General features: G+C 35.7%; 1 long non-coding RNA gene across 2 annotated transcripts in view; it reads right to left on the bottom strand.

Moving 5' to 3' along the window:
- LOC123286344 (uncharacterized) overlaps window positions 1-17,294 on the bottom strand; it is an 81,514-nt gene that overhangs the window by 4,861 nt on the left and 59,359 nt on the right. Inside the window, exons 2-3 of one of the 2 annotated variants that reach the window (XR_011504294.1) lie at window positions 3,661-4,238; window positions 1,555-1,712 (exon numbers count right to left, since the gene is read on the bottom strand). This is a non-coding gene — a long non-coding RNA (uncharacterized lncRNA). Of the gene's footprint in view, window positions 1-1,554; window positions 4,239-17,294 lie in introns of both variants that reach the window. The other variant, XR_011504293.1, reaches the window with a different exon arrangement.

Below are 17,294 nucleotides of genomic sequence, written 5' to 3'. Positions count from 1 at the left end.
TTTTTATTAGGCCAATCACTATGACTACAGTGCTGCAGCTAAGGACAAGATGACAATATTTCAACAAACGTATATATTTTTAGGAGTTAATAATAATTGAGCCAATCCCTGCTCAAAAACAGAACTAGTGGTATATGGAACATCAAGGTAAGAACATTTTAGATTCTGTCATATGGAATAATTATTTAGATCATGTTTTCAGAACGCCATGGTATAATTGGAGCCCAACTGCAGAAAGCCTTTATGAAAGTATAGTTTTTATTCAGTTGTTATAGTCATTTTGTTTTAGCATTTATAACCAGATCAAATTATGAGTTTTTCCAGTGTGGTATAAAGAAAGAACACTAGTCAAGAAATCATATAAATAGGTTCTAGTTCTATCTTATATAAACTATAAGAAGCAAACTATTGTCATTGGACCTTCTTTCTTTCTTTTAATTTTCAGGTATAAAAAGATAGGATTTGAATAGATGGTTAATATCAGTTTTCTGAGTTCCCAATGTCGAGACTAAGAATCCCTCTACTGGAGAGATCATATCTAAATACAATTATACTACTTGAAATTTATTTCAAAAGGAAATATAAACACTTTAAAAACATTTCACTATTCTACTCTATAAATGTATTCATTCAATATGTGGGTCACTTAAAAATGCTTTATGAATGCTAATTATGTTTATAACCTTGTGCTTAGTACTGTGGCATGGGAGTTTTTATCAGCAAAAATCTCAGAGTTAAAGACTTGCAGTGTATTTGTTAATTCTATTATTGTTACCACGATAAAGACGTAGATTTGAACTGCATCAAGCCCTTATTATAAATAGGAAAGCCAAATAATGATACTGTTCCTCGTAAGGCACAGCCAAGAGAAGGGGATCATAATCTTGGCTTTGCAGCCAAATATCTCTTATCTCGTCTGCAAAAAATACCTCATTAAACATTTGTCTCCCCTTTAACTTGGGAACTACTTTGAGACAGTGGTTTTTGTCTTTGAACGTTCAGTGTACAAGGGGATCTTTAATACTGAATGAGCAAATAAATGAGTGACAGAGTGAATGAATGAGAGAATGATGATTATAAAGGTGTTTATGCAGAAACTTGCAGAAGAACATTCTGCTTCACAAATCCTCAGAGGAAAAAAATACATATATCAAACTGTAAGCTCTCAATAAGCAATTTACTCATTAATTGAGCATAAGAGAAGAAAAGTAGATGTGACTATGATATCAACTAGTAGTACATATTTAAAATGAAAAATGTCAAAAGATAGGAGACCAAAACAAGAAATTCAAAACATAAATAGAAACAGGGTTGGTTACATATTGATGATTGTTGAAGCTGATTGACAGGTGTATGAGATTCATTATATCATTCTTTCTACTTTTGCACATGTTGAAAAATTCCCATAATAAAGAATTAGAAATAAATAGATAGATATGCTGAGCAGGTATTATTTATGGTAGCTGCCACGCTTTGCTCTGGTGATCAGAGTCCCTGTAGCACAGGAATTATAAAAGGAAATTCAGGGCCAGTGATATTTAAATATAGGATTACCTTGTGCCTAGGCTCTGCTATATCACATAGTGGCCATTTTAATTGAAATGATACAGACAGCGAGGGGGGTAAAATGATGTCTCATGATGGCACACGAGGAGACGACCAGCCAAAGCAGGAGTTTCAGCTGAAATTATGACATGTTGATTCAGAGTTATCTAGGGAGGAGGGAGGGAGAGATAAAGAGATGGATTTAGAGTCTTATCACGGGCTTTTGAGTGACAGACTTCTCTTCTTTGGCCAATTTTTGATGTTCGAAAGGGGAATTGAGTGGCTTTAGTATCTACCAATAACAAGTATTAAAGGAGTCAACTTGAAGAGAATTAGTGGGCAATCCATCATGTATTGAACTTATAAAAAGCTACTCTTTTCTGCCTACTCTCTATACTCCCCTGCTTACAATTTTCTTAATCTATTAAAGGGGTAGCTATCTTCTATAAGACATACACAGCATTGTAGAAGTGCCAGTCATCTGGAATGTTTATTTAACACACCAAACTTCTCAGCCTTCATTTGATATATCACAATTTCTACCAACAGGAAAATTTACTAAGTCCTCACTAACTATTTGGCTTTCTACTGGATTTCAATCCATTCTATGAAGTAGGCAAATGACACCAACTAATCCTTAGAGTAACTCAATAGGGCAGTATCTCAGAGGGATGCTCAGTAAAAAGAAAGTAGTTCTCTGTGTCATTGCTCATTGGGGTTCACAGGCATACCAAGTCAAAATCCTTCGCAGAGGTACCACTCCATGGGTTTCTCAGCCTTAGCACTCTTGTTGGAATGGTTGTCCTTTTTTGACTCATTTTCCTCTTTAAGATTGCTCATGATCTCCATTTGAAACCATTATTCAATGGATACAGATGATAGATATCCAGAAAGAGACATCTGGTTTATACTAAGCACTACACTCCTCCCATCACCTGTGACAAGCCACACAGATAAATATGCTAGGGTCACAGTATTCTAGAAGACGTTTTCTAATGTCAAATACATGATTTTGAAAATGTCCTGGTAATCAAATTCTAACAAACAAATGTGCTAAGAATAAATGATGATTAAAGGTGTGAGAGATTGTGTTTATGTGTGGGAGAGAGTCACATCACACCTTAAGTCACATAGATTATAACAATACATTTCACATTAGGAAGATTAATTTTCTGGAGTCATAAGAGGTTTTCTCATGACAGATGTTTCAAATGAGACAGGACATTAAACTTCAGGGAACAGCACTAAGGGATCCAAGTTCTGCCAGCTGAGGGTAGTCTGTCCATCTCTCATCCCCTTTGAACTGATTCTTCAGTGAGACTTCATCAAAATTTTTTTAAAAACTCCTTTGAAAAGGAAAACATATTAGCACCTTTGATTTTGTGAGATTTCATTTTATAATTTCTTAGGAAACAACTTGGTGTCACAGTTCCCATTCTGAAATTTCTCTGCTTCTAGTCTCTCCTTCCTCCCATCTGTCTAGCTCACAGCTGCCAGAACAATTACCCTAACATAGTGCTTGAATCCTGACACTTCCCTGCTCTTCATCACCTAGCCTCACAACATGCTTGGCTTTCTGTCCTATGGACCTTCACAGAGGAGACCATTTAACACCCACCTTTAGGTCCAGCTCCATCTCAGACTCTAGGACTAAACTAACTCCAAGTAAAGCATATTTTTATAAATGCTCAAGATTAAAAACATCATTCAACAGGACTAGGTTATTGATTGTATTTGGGGAGTGAAAACAAAGATGAGGTGCAGAATAGTCTCAGGTTTCTCAATGGGTGGCTGTGCCTTTATCAGCTATATGGAGTTTGGGGTACATTTGAAATATACATAAGAAAAAACCAACTAGGAAATTGAATATATAGACCTATATGTTCAGGAGAGAGGACCGAATTAAAGATAAAGAAGTGAATGTCATTAACAAAAAGGTGAAAGATGAAACCCAGGAGTGAATGTCATTAGCCAGGGAGAATCTGTCAAGTAAGAAGTGAAGAAGGCCAAAGAAAAGATATGGGAAAACTTAAAATTAAAGCATGGGGAAACAAGAAGACTCCCAAGGAGTCAGAAGAAATAGCCCAGAAATGTCTGAGATCCAACTTCACATACTCAACTTGTTAGCAATTTCTCCTCACTCTGGTGGGACTCAGACCCACATTCAGAAGAGCTCCAAGGAGGGGCCCATGGGTGGGCCTCATATCCACAATCCATCCCTTCCTCAGAGGGTTCTTTTCTGTTCGGTGTCATGGATTTGAAATGAAACTGAAGCTGAGCATTCACTGGCACAAGCTTTTACTCAATGGCCAAAGAATGAAATGGGAACTGTGTTCACGAATCAACTTCTATGCTCTTGGGGTGAGTAAGCAGCTGTTACAAGAGATTGAGGTAAGGAAAGGGAGGATTATTCATAGTATTTGGGGAACAGGGCAGGCTTTTAGGAGGAACAAGGGTGCCACCTCTTTCCTTTCCTTTCCTTATTTAGTCATATCCTGCCATTGCCGTGGCAATTGTGAACTGTCAAGGCGCTAGTGGGTGTGTTATGTAGCATGGTAATATATCACAACAAGCGTATAATGAGCTGCAGGGTCTATGTCAGGTCAGGTTAGACTGCCATTTGCCTTCAACCAGTTTTAACTGGTTTCAACTGGATGTCTCAGCCATTTCCTCCTTCCTCTCGTTGTTGTTTCCTGTAAGTTAAAGAGAACATGTTAGGCTTGTTCTGAGCAGGTTTGTGGTTAATGTCTTATGGGGCCAGGGGCCGGGGTAACAAACTGTCTAGCTACAATTTCACAGGTATGTCACATTTTACAAATCACAAAATGAACTCTTCATCTCCCTCTCAGTTTTACACCGCCATTTGATTGCTCAAACAAAAATGCTTATTCTGCTTCCAATCACTCCCTACATCTAATTCATCAGGAAATCTTGCTGCTTCTAACTCCAAAAATGTATCTCAATATCCTTAGATTCTCTCCATCTCCATTATTATCTCCTCAATCCAATTCATCAACATCTCTTACAGCAATAACCTCTTAATGGTTCTTACCACTGGCCTTGGCCTATTATAATCCAGTTCATGTTATTACCCTGCCCTGCCCTGCATGAAACCTTTCAATATTCTGTTGTATTTTAAATTTAACCTGGCCTCCTCTCAAGGATTATAAAAGGTTCTACGTGATCTGCTGCCTTGCTTTTGTCCCTCAACCTCACCTCCTACTACTGTTTCCCTCTCTCATGTGCCACTGTATAAGTCAGGGTTCTCCAGAGAAACAGAAGCAAGAGGATAGATATAGATATAGACACAGAGATATAGATATAGGTATAGTATTGCTATAGATATACAGATATAAAAAAGAGATTTATTATAGGAATTGGCTCATGCAGCTATGCAGCTCAAGAAAGCTTGATCTGCTGTTTATAAGCTGGAGACCCAGGAAAGCCTGTAGTATGATTCATCAGGAGTCTGAAGGCCTGAGGACAAAGGGAGCCAATGGTGTAAGTCCCAGTCTGAGTCCAAAGGCCTAAGAACAAGGAACACTGATGTCCACGGACATAAGATGGATATCGCAGCTCAAATAAGAGCAAATTCACCCTTCCTCCATCTTTTTGTTCTATTCAGGCCCTCAACAGAGTGGATAATGCCCACCCGCATTGGTGAGAGTGGATCTTCTTCATAGTATTAATTCTTAAGTGTATGTTCCATGAGATCATTGGCTGTCTTACTAATCAGTATATCCACAGAAGCCAGTACATGCCTGAGATGATGTTGAACAGGCAATGAATTCTGGACCCTCCCAGATGCCAAATATTCACTTACTTAAATATACTCATACTGTTTCTTCTAAACTTGTCTGGTCTGGTTAAGAAGTTACATTCCTGCCCCATACAGTTAATCATATCATCAACTTACAAAATTGAGTCATACTTAGTCTAGCATTTAAGTTCCTCTGCTGTCAGACCCCAAATTCTCCTTTCCATCTCATGTCCTACTATTTCCCATTATAAGCCATGGAGTCCATCTAGGCTGGCCCACTCCTTCATTATCAAATAGGCCTGGTGGTTCCAACAACCAAGTTACCTTGAGAGATAACTTCTACCTAGAGTGTGCTTCTCTGTCTTCTATATTTTGATGTGTCCGTTGAGATACAGCTCAGCTCAAGTCTCCTCCAGGAAATGTCCAGACTAATTAAAGTTCAGTGATCAAACCCTTTCTCTTAACTGTTATGACTTGTGTCCTGTTGTGCTCTTTTTAGAAACTTTTCATGTGCTATTTTGACCACTTTACCAATTTTTATGCTTTATAATGCTATTAAAATAGTCCTGTCTATGTTGTTCTCCCACAGCTACCTTTTCACAACTTGAGGATAATTTGTGCTGTTTATCTTTGTGTCCCCTAAAATGTCTTGCACATTGTAGGAGCTCAGAAATATCTACTGTTTATGTAATTGATTCCTTCATTTACATGAAAACATTTTGGCAGCAATAACTAGGAAATATGATACGTATGAGCAGAGAAATTTAGAACTCACACTTGTCATATATGGTCATACTTTATATTTGGAAATATTTTGATTGATTCAAAAATTCTAATATGATATAGAAAATGATTTTTTCTTGGTACTGTATATCCGTACATATATATTTGCTTTGTTTTGTCTTAGAATCCAGAAAGAATAATCTATTAGGTACTATCGCAATTAATGAATGGTAAATGGACATAAAGTTGCTAAGTAAACAGTTCTCCACTGGGACTGATGTAATGTCCTGGGAGATTCGTGAGAGCTGTCCCACTTCTGCTCAGTAAGTACTCTTTAATACTTTGTTGCTGGGTGATTGGTCTACTGGGTGTTCCATTCTAAATTAAGTGAAACAACAGTGCAGCTATAAACAAGAGAGGGTTGGTGAGCTTTGAATCATAGAGCAATAGTAAATATATTGCGCCTAAAAACAATCTGATTCAATCTCTTAGTTATTTGAATTGAAGCTCTATGGATAAGAAGAAAAACAGATAAGGTGAAATTTTAATATTCTTCTCTTATAAACAAAATAGTGGTAGTAAATGGATCCTCAAAGCCAGAACTTGCAGAACTGTAGATAGACTCCTGCATTATCCAGATGCTCCACATGCCAGGGCTACTGATGGATAAAGCAATTATAGAACAACTCTCATTATATTCACAAAGAAAAATAAAAATGAGGTTTGGAAATCTGAGAATAATGAAACAGACTTTTGATTCAAGATGCACTAATCATATGCACAACTCTATTTTCATACCAAATCCTCTGAAGTGATGGAAGACTCATTAAAATATATACCCTCCCACACATAACAATGCCCACAAATCAGCAGCAAAGCAAAAACTTTGAGGAACCCCTAAAAGACACAAAGAAGATGGAATAAGCTTGAAGGAGACCATATGCTAAAATGTATGAAGAAATGACATCAAGGGTGTTCCATGGTCAAAGTGATAAATGCTAGAAATAGACAAGAGCTCAAGGTCATGAAACAACATAATTTGATAGACCAAAAAACCCCCTGAAATTTCAGCAGACGTTCAACCTTTTTGAATCTCCCCTCATCATTTCAGATAAAGCAACAATCATAAGACTAATTGTTCTCAAAAGAAAAACGTTGAAGGTGTAAGCTTGTGAGTACTGTGGAGCAGCCATACCAAAAAGAATCGCTGTCCAATTATCTCCCTCATCTATAAACTTCATTCTCTTTCAAAACAGGTCACAGTGCAAGCTACAGAAAAACTTCCTGCCTCTTCCCCCAGGAAAGTTGCAAATCTACAGCAGATAATTTAATAGGAAATACCCGTTAAAGATGAGCACAGGGTCAAAAATAAGCACATGTGAATGAAAACCAACATCATGGCAGAGGAAACAAATTCAAACTCTCAAATCAAATTTAATTGGTAACAAAACAGGCATAATTAATATACTCAGAGGGCAGAGAGAATATCACATGTAAGAAACAAACATAGGCCATTATTTTAAAAGTGAGAGATTTTGAATATAAAAATGGAAAATTTAATTTAAAGACATGAGTAAATGAGCTGGTTAGTAGACTAGGCAAAACAAAAGAGCAAATTCATGAGCTAGAAGAGCGCATCAAGAAGTTACTTAGCATGAAGCATAATGGGACAAAGAGATGGATGGTCTAAAAGAAACATTAAGAACAACTGAGGATAAACCTAGACTTTCTGCCATCTATTTAGCAGGAGTTTTAGAAGAAGAATAAACAGAATGGGAAAGAGCTAATATTTAAATAAACAACAGAATGAAATTTCCCAGAACTAAGGGAAGGCAGGAGTCCTCAGATATTAGAGTATTACAAGTGCTGAGTGAATAAGAACAGCACATCTAGAACAGTGTAGTGTTATTTCACAACATCCAGATAAAGGGGGAAATAATTTTAAAACTTTTAACAATTAATAAACAGATTGTCTAGAAGAAAGAGACTCAGATCAATGTCTGACTTTGCAGCAGCTACACAAGATTCAAGAAGCCAATAAAGGAATATTGAGAGCATTGAGAGGAAATTTTATTTCTTCTTTCCTCCCTTCCTTCCTCCTTTCTCACCTTTCTTCTCCATTTTCTTATATTCCTTTGTTTTTTGCTTTTTAACATTTGACATCCCAGTTAGCTAACCGTTGCAGGAGTAGAACTGACAATTTACTGAGAAAGACAAATTAACGAATTTAAGCACAAAGTGAAAAGCTCAGAAAACGAAACAAAAAGATAAACAAGGAAGGGAAAATAAAACAAGCAAAACAAAGCAAAAAACATGGGAGATTAATGGGACTTGCTACTCCTGGGCTAAACTTGCAGTTTGATAAAGTAACTTAAAGGTGACCTTTAGAAGCTCTTAAATCTTTATGTATTTTGATTATTGACATCCATTTATAGAAGAACCATTAACAAAAATACATAAAAAATACATAGCATAAAAATTTTATGCTAGAACTTCACTTCCAATAAAGGTGGAGTACGAGAGACCAGATTTATCCTCCATCTTGAAGCAATTAAAAACAGGACAAAATATATGAAACAATGGTTTTTAAAGCATTGGAAATCAGGCAGCTCGGAACAGAAATGCCTGAGATAGAATCAAAAAATGAGGAAAACCCAACAATTGTCTTTCTTACTGCCTTGAGAGTGTTTCCAAGACACAGCATAGAGAAGGTGAAGCCGGGAGGTACCTGGCAGACTCCTTGATTGAGGAGAAGAAGCTGAGAGTCCTGGGAAATCAAAGTGGCTAGAATTCATAGGGCAGAGTAACAGCTAGGAGACAGCTGTGTGATCAGAGATTGAACAACTATACCCTGGGTACCAAATCCAGCCCACAGCCTGTTTTCTTATAGCCCATCCGCTAAGGATGGTCTTTACATGTTTAAAGAATGTAAAGAAAAAAAAAAACAGGAGAAAAATATGTGACAGAATTTGTATGTGACCTGCCACGTCTAAGATATTTCTATCTGACCCTTTACAGAAAAAGTTGCCAACCTCTAGCACAGAGAGAACACTAGAGATTTGCAGAGACTCTCCCTCAAGCATTCTTCAGAGTATTTATAAGTGCTTGCTTGTGAGGAACTTACTTGGGGCCAGGGAAAGGATTATCCAAAAGCATCAGAGGAGAGTACTAAGAGCTTACACGAGGCCAGGAATAGTGCTGGCTCTCTGAAGCTAGACTGTAAAACTTCATAATTTACTTGGCGTATGGTAGAGTATGCAAAAGGGTTTTGCCTCAGTAGTGGGAAATAATTATCCCCAGACTAAATGCTGCCCTTGTACTAGCAAGTTTTAAAAGCAAGACTTGAAAAGATCAAACCATTTCCAAGTAACTTGACTTCATCCCAGAATATTGATAGGAAAACAAAAATATTAGCTCCCCAAAATATAAAATTCAAAATTTCTGGTGTCATGTCAAAAATTACCAGATATGCAAGGATGCAGAAAAATACAACCAACAATGAGGAGAAAAAACAATTGAAAGTAACATGGAACTCATAATTATTGTAAAATAAATAGATAAGAATATTAAAACTACTGTTATAATTGTGTTCTTATGCTCAAAAAAACTGGAGAAAATGATAGAAACATTATATGGAGACATGAACTTCAAATTGAACTTCTAGCGATGGAAAATAAAATGTTGAAGATGAAAAATACACTGGATGACATTAATAGTAGCTCAGACATTGAAAAAGAAAAGATAGTATTTTTGAAAATATGGTAATTGGAACTATCCAAAATAAAATACAGAGGAAAAGAGGACTTTGAACAAAATAAAAACAGTATCAGAAAGCTGTGAGACAAATTAAAGCAGCCTAATATATGTATAATTGTTGTAGTCCTTGAAGAAGAAGAGAGTAGCAGTGGGGCACAGAAAATATTTGAAGAAATAATGGCTAAAATTCTCCAAATTTATGAAAATTATAAGCTGACAGATCCAAGAAGTTTATTGAAGCTTAACATTGACAGCATATTTCCTAACAGACACAACACACATTAGAATACAGTGAAGCAAGATCTTTAAAGCACAGAAAGAAAAAAATTCTATAATCTAGAATTATACACCCAAGAAAACTGTTTTTCAAAATGAAGGTGAAATAAGATTATTTTTAGAAATATAAAAGCTGAAAGAATTCATTACTAACAGATCAAAGAAGTGTCAAAAAGAAGTCATTAAAGTGGAAGGAAAATACCAGATGAAAACATGGATCTACTCAAAGAATTAAGAGTACTGAAAATGGTGACTATGTATGCAAACATATAGGACTTTTTTCTTTTTATATAAATCCCTTTAAAGGGTAATTGACTAAACAACAGAATAACAATATAGTAAGGACTCTATAGCATATGCAGAAATTAAAAGATAAAAATAACACACAAGCCCAGAGGAGAGAAAGGAAACTGTTGTAAGGCTCTTAAACTATGAGTGAATTGGAATGAGGTCACCTGAAAGTAGACTGTGCTAAGTTAAATATGTACACCGAAAACCCGAAACAATAATCAAAAAAATAAAATAAATGATGAAAGTCAGTAAGCCATTAGAAGAGAGAAAAAAGAATAATGCAATTATAGAAATACTTATTTCAAAAGAGGCAGAAAAAGGAAACAAAAAACCGATAGGAAAAATAGACTACTAATTGCAAGATGGCAGATTTAATCTTGACCATATAAATAATCACATTAAATGCAAGATTTAAAACTCCAATTAAAAGGCAGAGATTGTCAGATTTGATATCTTTTAAAGACATAACAATATGTTTATGTTTTCTACTCAAATGTTTATTTTTCTACTAACAAAGCTTCAACATTTGTGAAACAAAACCTGAAAGAACTGCAAGGGGAAATGGACAAATCTGCAATTATAGTTTGAGATTTCAGAAACATATAAGATAAAATCTTTGTGACCTTAGCATAGGAAAAAATTTCTAAGTATAACATAAGCCATAAAAGCAAAAGATGCTCATTTGGACTTTATAAAAATTAAACTCTTCTCTTTGAAAGAAACTATTGAAAAATAAAAAGACCATCTATAGAAAGGGAGGAAAATTCTCACAAAGTATATATCTGATAAAGGACTCATATAATAATATCTATTACTCAGCCATAAAAAAAGACAAAATCATCCTATTCACAACCACATGGATGAACCTTGAGGGCATCATGTTAAGTGAAACAACCCAGACAGACAAAGACAAACACCATATGATTTCACTTATATGTGGAATGTAAGCAAACTTACGGGCAAAGAGAATAAATTAGTGGTTACCAGGGGAAGGGGGGTGGAGAGTGGGCACAAGGCTTGAAGGGGTGCACTTCTATGGTGTATGACAAACAATAACGTGCAACTGAAATCTCACTATGTTATAAGCTATTACGACCATAATAAAAAAAAATTAGTGAAAAAAAAAAATCCTTCCACAGAAGTTTTGGAGAAAAAAAAGAATATCTAAAGAATTCTCAAAATTCAACAACAAGAAAACAAATCAAATTTTTTTCACGGGAAAAGATTTTAACAGACACTCCAACAAAGGTACATGAATGGCAAAAAAGCACATGAAAAAATGTTCAACTATATTTCCATGGTAATTAATACTAATTAAAACCACAATGAGATATTCCACACACCTATTAGAATGGCTGAAATTAAACAGATTGACCAGAGCAGATTTGGTGAGAATGTGAAGAATGTATCACTCCCATACATTGTTGGTGAGAACGTAAAATGGTACAGCCGCTTTGGAAAATAATTTGTCAGTTTCTCAGTAAGTTAAACACACACACCTATCAAATGATTGAGTAATACAACTTTTAGGTATTTACCCAAGAAAATCAAAGCATATGCCTACAAAGACTTCTACATGAATGCTTTCAGTAGCTTTATTTGTAATAGCCCCAAACTGGAAATAATGCAAATGCCCATTAACTGGTGAAATGGACAAATTTGATATCCTCATAAAATGGAATCTATTTAACAATATAAAGGAGTAAACTATTGAAACATGAAACAACACGGAGTGAAAGAAACCAGACAAAGAAAAGAATATATTGTTATTTGACACGTGGAAAATTTAAAGGATCATTGATCCTAGCCAAAACCTTTAATTTTCCAAAAGTGAAAACTATTGCTTCAGAGAAGGGCTAAGCTCTTTTGTGGTAAAACCAGAATTAGAACACAGGTCTCCTTATTCCTAACTCAGTGTTTACATGAATTCAGCAGATGCTCTGTATGCCCAACATTTTATATTTGAGAAAGGGGAAGTTTCCTGCTGTGCCATAGCTTTATTCAGATTCCCACATCTGTGAAGGAATGTACATCTTCATGGACATTCACATTAGGTTAGAAATCGCGGCACTTCCAGACAACATAAATGTCACAAGATTTTCAGTACAAGAAAAAATGTGTTGAATCTATCATAGTGATGTCATTTCAAAATAAGCGTTATATGGAATTATATATAAACCCATTGAAACTATATATTCTAATACAGAAAGATCAGGAAGTTACACAGAAAGTTATAATACAACATAGATAATCACAAGTAACCAACAGAAGTGTAAACTATTGTCAGATATCCAAGGGGGAGCGGAGAACTTTGGGATAGAGAGAATAAGAATGATTGACTGGAAGAGGTATTTCAGATTGCCCTACAGCGTACCTTTTTCTCTTAAAAAAATATTGCATACTATTATGAGAAAACCTGGAAAAGCAGTAGGAAGAACCACTTTCATAGTCTCATTCCATAGTTATATTAGTGATTTGTCTGTAGTTTTTTGTTAGAAAGTCATTTTTACATTATTAGAGTATTAATTGGCATCCATATACTGATAATTACTTCTGAAAGTAGTTAATGTCTAGTACGCTTACTGTAAAACAGAAAATAATGAAGAAGAAAATGAAAATCATGCAGAATCTCACACACAGAAACGTTGTCAGTTACTATTTTGGTATACATTGACATCTTTTTCATGTTCCACATCTTTTTAACACATTTGATCTTATACTGTGTATATTAATTTATATTTAATTAACAAAGAAGAATCCACTAGTGAAAGTGAATATTTGAAAAGTCTTACTGATAACATCAGCCAATGAGAAATCTGCAACCACTTAGATTATTCCACTATTATAATTTACATTACTTCCTGAATACCCACTTTGTGTTAGGCACTGTTCTGAGGGCTTTATAGGCATTAGTGCATATAAATCATATAATAAATGTCCTTACAGATCAAGAAACCAGATACAAAGATGCATAAAAGCAATATTCACGTTCCTTGATAAGAAAAATGTCCAATACCTTCTTTATATAATTCAGTTTTATGAAGGGGGGGCATTGAGTTTATCCACTTTATGACACAATTTTTCCATTTTATGTTTTTATTGTGTAAATAGTCTTTTTTGTGGTGAACGAGAACAGTAACGGTCATTGTTTCAAATGATCATCAAATATAGGAAGAAATTCCACCGGAACTATGTCAATAAATAGTTAAGAATTGTAGTTATTTTTTATTACTATTATCTCCAATAGACATTCAAAACGTGCTATTCTACTTTCTTTCCTATCTTGCATATCACTTTTTATTTCCTTCTATTGTCTCATTTTCATCTCAATGTCATCTTTCCTTACAATTATTTATACTTTCTTTTAGCCTTCCTCCCTTCTGCTTTCTGGTCAGTGTTCCATACAGGTTTCTAAATAAGTCTTCTATTTTCTGTAATAGATTGTTTTCAAAGTTCAATTTTTATATTCAAAGGTCTGTATAATTCTTCAGGCTGGCGCTATTTCTCTTTGTTCTGTAATATTTTTATTGGCCTTATTTGTTCAATTTTCTTCACTGATCTTTGATAAGCACAGGTCTATTCAGAACTTGTAATTGGATCCCTGCTTTAATACATAGATATGAGAATAATAAACTCTCATACCATCTTTATTTCATTTACAGAGGACAATCTGGAAATTCTGGACCTACAGATGCTTTGACCAAAGGCAGCAGAAAAAAAAACTATTTTTTCAAAGCTTCAACTATTTATCTATATAACCAGAGGATACCCAGCCAAAGACAGAAAATGCTATTGTTTAGAATAGTCTTATTAAAGGCCCCCACTTTATAAGCACCCATAGATCTCTGGACATAATGAAAAGGCAGAGGATGACAAAGAAGCACAATGACATGAAACCTTACCACATTTGTGACTAGGAGTTTAAATATATCCTGCTAAATTTAGAGAAGTATTCCTATTTTTTTTAGTATTGGTTCAGATAATGCTGTTTTTAAGATTCGTCCTTTGGGAAGTTTGTGTGTGTGTTTGTGTGTGGTTGTCGTTGTTGTATGTGTGTTTGTGTGTGTGGAAGCATGCACACAGGCTGTCACTAAAGGTCTGGGTTTCAGACATTCATTATCTGATGAGCATTCATTACAGGCTAAATAGCATATCTGCACTTCACACTAGCGGTGAACCCAAAGGACTTTGGACGACAAACCCTCGCTGAAATATTCCACAGATGCTCCTCCTCCACTTCCCATGGATTGTTATTAGACTGAATGCTTACTTTGGAAACTGACCCGCCAGGAGTTATTGTGTCTTGGGCTTTCATTAGTGATAGGAGATGGAGCCAAGTGCTTGGGACAAGGTATTAGAAGGAAGTGAAGATTAGCCCTAAGGAAACTTGAAGAGGGAAGTGCTCTGAGATCTGAGGATGGATACTAACAACTGGGTGTGTCTGTGTTGGGCTGTACTCTCTGCTGGGTTAAACATATGTTGTGCTTGCCCTTGTCATAGAACTTTAAAATTTTGCCCTCTGTCTCATATGTTAATTCAATTTGTTTATTTTCAGTCCTGAAATACAATTTGATATACCTCCTCCTTTATATGCAGGATTATTAAAAATTTAAGGAGCAGAATAGGAAAAGTAGGGATGGCTTGCCTGACTTTCATCCATCTGCTGAGGTTCATGGACAGTGACCAGCACTATACCAAGTCCAAGTCCTGGGTGGTGACTTGCAATAAAGTGAGAAGTGCTCTAAAGCAGATTTTTGAGTAGTAAGGCACAGGTAACGTGGAGAGCCATCACCTAAGTAACAAAGCCCCATTTTCATAAATACACTAAAACCAGGTAACCATGTGACATAAGGTAGAAGAGCTGGAAAAGCTCGCACTTGAGGTTTGGCAAGAGCCTATTGTACATGTCCCAATTCCCTGTCTTGGGGGATGCTACTGCTAATCCATTGTCTACAGTAAGATGGCAAGTTTTGGGGTATTGTAATGTGCCTGAATAATTTCCTAACACCCAGTATGTCTTTGCTGGACCAATATAGGATCTTCTTCAACTCCTAATGAATGACTTTCTGACAATCTCCATAGACCAAATTTATTAAAACTAAAATCCCCAGAATGTCGTCCTTCCAAGGTTCTTCCTGTCTTAGCTATGACAGATCCTAAGCTGAGACGATGACACATACCAGCATGTAAGAGCTCAGATCAGTCCCTACCTCCAACTATCTGCTCATTTGTTTTCGGGAAATATGATATCCAAATGGCTATAAGTATCCAGAAAGGCCATTCTGATTATGTTAAAAAGCATCTCCAAGAATAGAGGGATAACGGCTGAATTCTCTATTTGTCATAGACCTTATTTTGCTAAACAAAAGGCAGGTTGGCTCAGTAAAAATCTAGCAGAGCCTATTAATTGACCATGTCTATTCTTTTCCATTGGTCTTGAGTCTAGTGAAAAGCACTGCTTGATTCAAGGAGTAGGTTGAATGTTATTCCTACTTTGGAATTGATGATTATGCTTTCATTTTTTTTTAAAATTAGGAAGCTATGGGAATATTACTGGCAAGAAGTAATACGAGTCTGACCTGGAACTGCAGGAAAGTGAATAGAAGCAGGAGGAGGGGAAAGGGGCTTAATTTAACAAATGGAAGGACAGAATCTATGAGACTTAATACATGGCAGATGTATCCATGTGAGGAAAACAATGAAAAAAGAAGAAAAATGCCACTGAGATTTCAAGCCTGAGAGACTGAGAGAACGAATGAAGTCAGGAAGAGAATTTGTTTTAGAATAAAGGGGGAATAATAAAACCATAAAAAATGATTTTGCATAGGTTAAGTCTGAATAATCTGCACATTTTTCTAAAGCAGGGTTGAGGTTGGAGATGTTTTACTAATGCCATTGGGCTATAGTCACTTTAAAACTATGAGACTAAGGAATAATTTATAACAATATATCAGAAGTTCAATCTCTTGTCCTTATTTCCGAAGTATTTCTGCACGATGATGTAAACATAATTGAAACAATCAAAAGGTAAAACTACACCAATCCCCACCTGCCATCCTTCCTCAAATCCCATATTGCTTTAGACAGACATTTGACAAAGGCCCCTGCAGTGGAGGCCATGCCACCCAATGTGCAAAAATCCTTTTCTACGTTTCCCTTTTGCTACCATATGATAGATTTCATGCATGTTCCAAATAACATTTTGTTATGACTTTCATGAAGTAAAGAAACTACTTGCTAGGAGAATCATATTTAAAACATTTCAGTATGTAATAAAAAATATTCCAAACCCAGTTTCAGAGAAAATTGCTCAAATGATTTTCAGAGGCATACTCCTGGATTGGAAGGCATACTCCTTGCTGCTCCACAAATTATCTAATAATTTAATATTATAAATCATCAACAGAAAAATACCTGTGCAGAAATATAAAGTGGATGTTCAATGTTTATTACTGAAGTACTTTGAGCATCAAATGTCATTACAAACAGACTGATATTTAAAAGTGCCATCCTGGGATCCAGCAGAAGTGACACCATGTCAGAGGAAGTAATTTATAGAGTTAAGATGTTATTTCTTTGATATGGTAACACACTCTGGTCAATTTCCTTAAAATTATTTGCATTCTTTTTCATAAATACACAGGCAAAACAGAAAGAAACTATAAGAAAGAAATAAGAAATAAGGAAGATTGAATAGAGATATAATTAAGCCAATGAAAATGTTATGCAATGGAGGCAACAAAGATAATGTTTAAGGAATTCTTTAAGGTTAAAAAAATCACTCAGTTAGGGGCCAGCCCCGTGGTGCAGCAATTAAGTTCACGCGTTCCGCTTCCATGGCCCGGGGTTCTCCAGCTCAGATCCCCGGTACAGACCTAGACACCGCTTTCCCAGCCATGCTGTGGCAGGCATCCCACGTATAAAGTAGAAGAAGATGGGCATG

The sequence above is a fragment of the Equus asinus genome, chromosome 6 (assembly GCF_041296235.1).
Source record: "Equus asinus isolate D_3611 breed Donkey chromosome 6, EquAss-T2T_v2, whole genome shotgun sequence".
NCBI lineage: Eukaryota > Metazoa > Chordata > Mammalia > Perissodactyla > Equidae > Equus > Equus asinus.
This window is presented reverse-complemented; position numbering and strand designations above follow the sequence as displayed.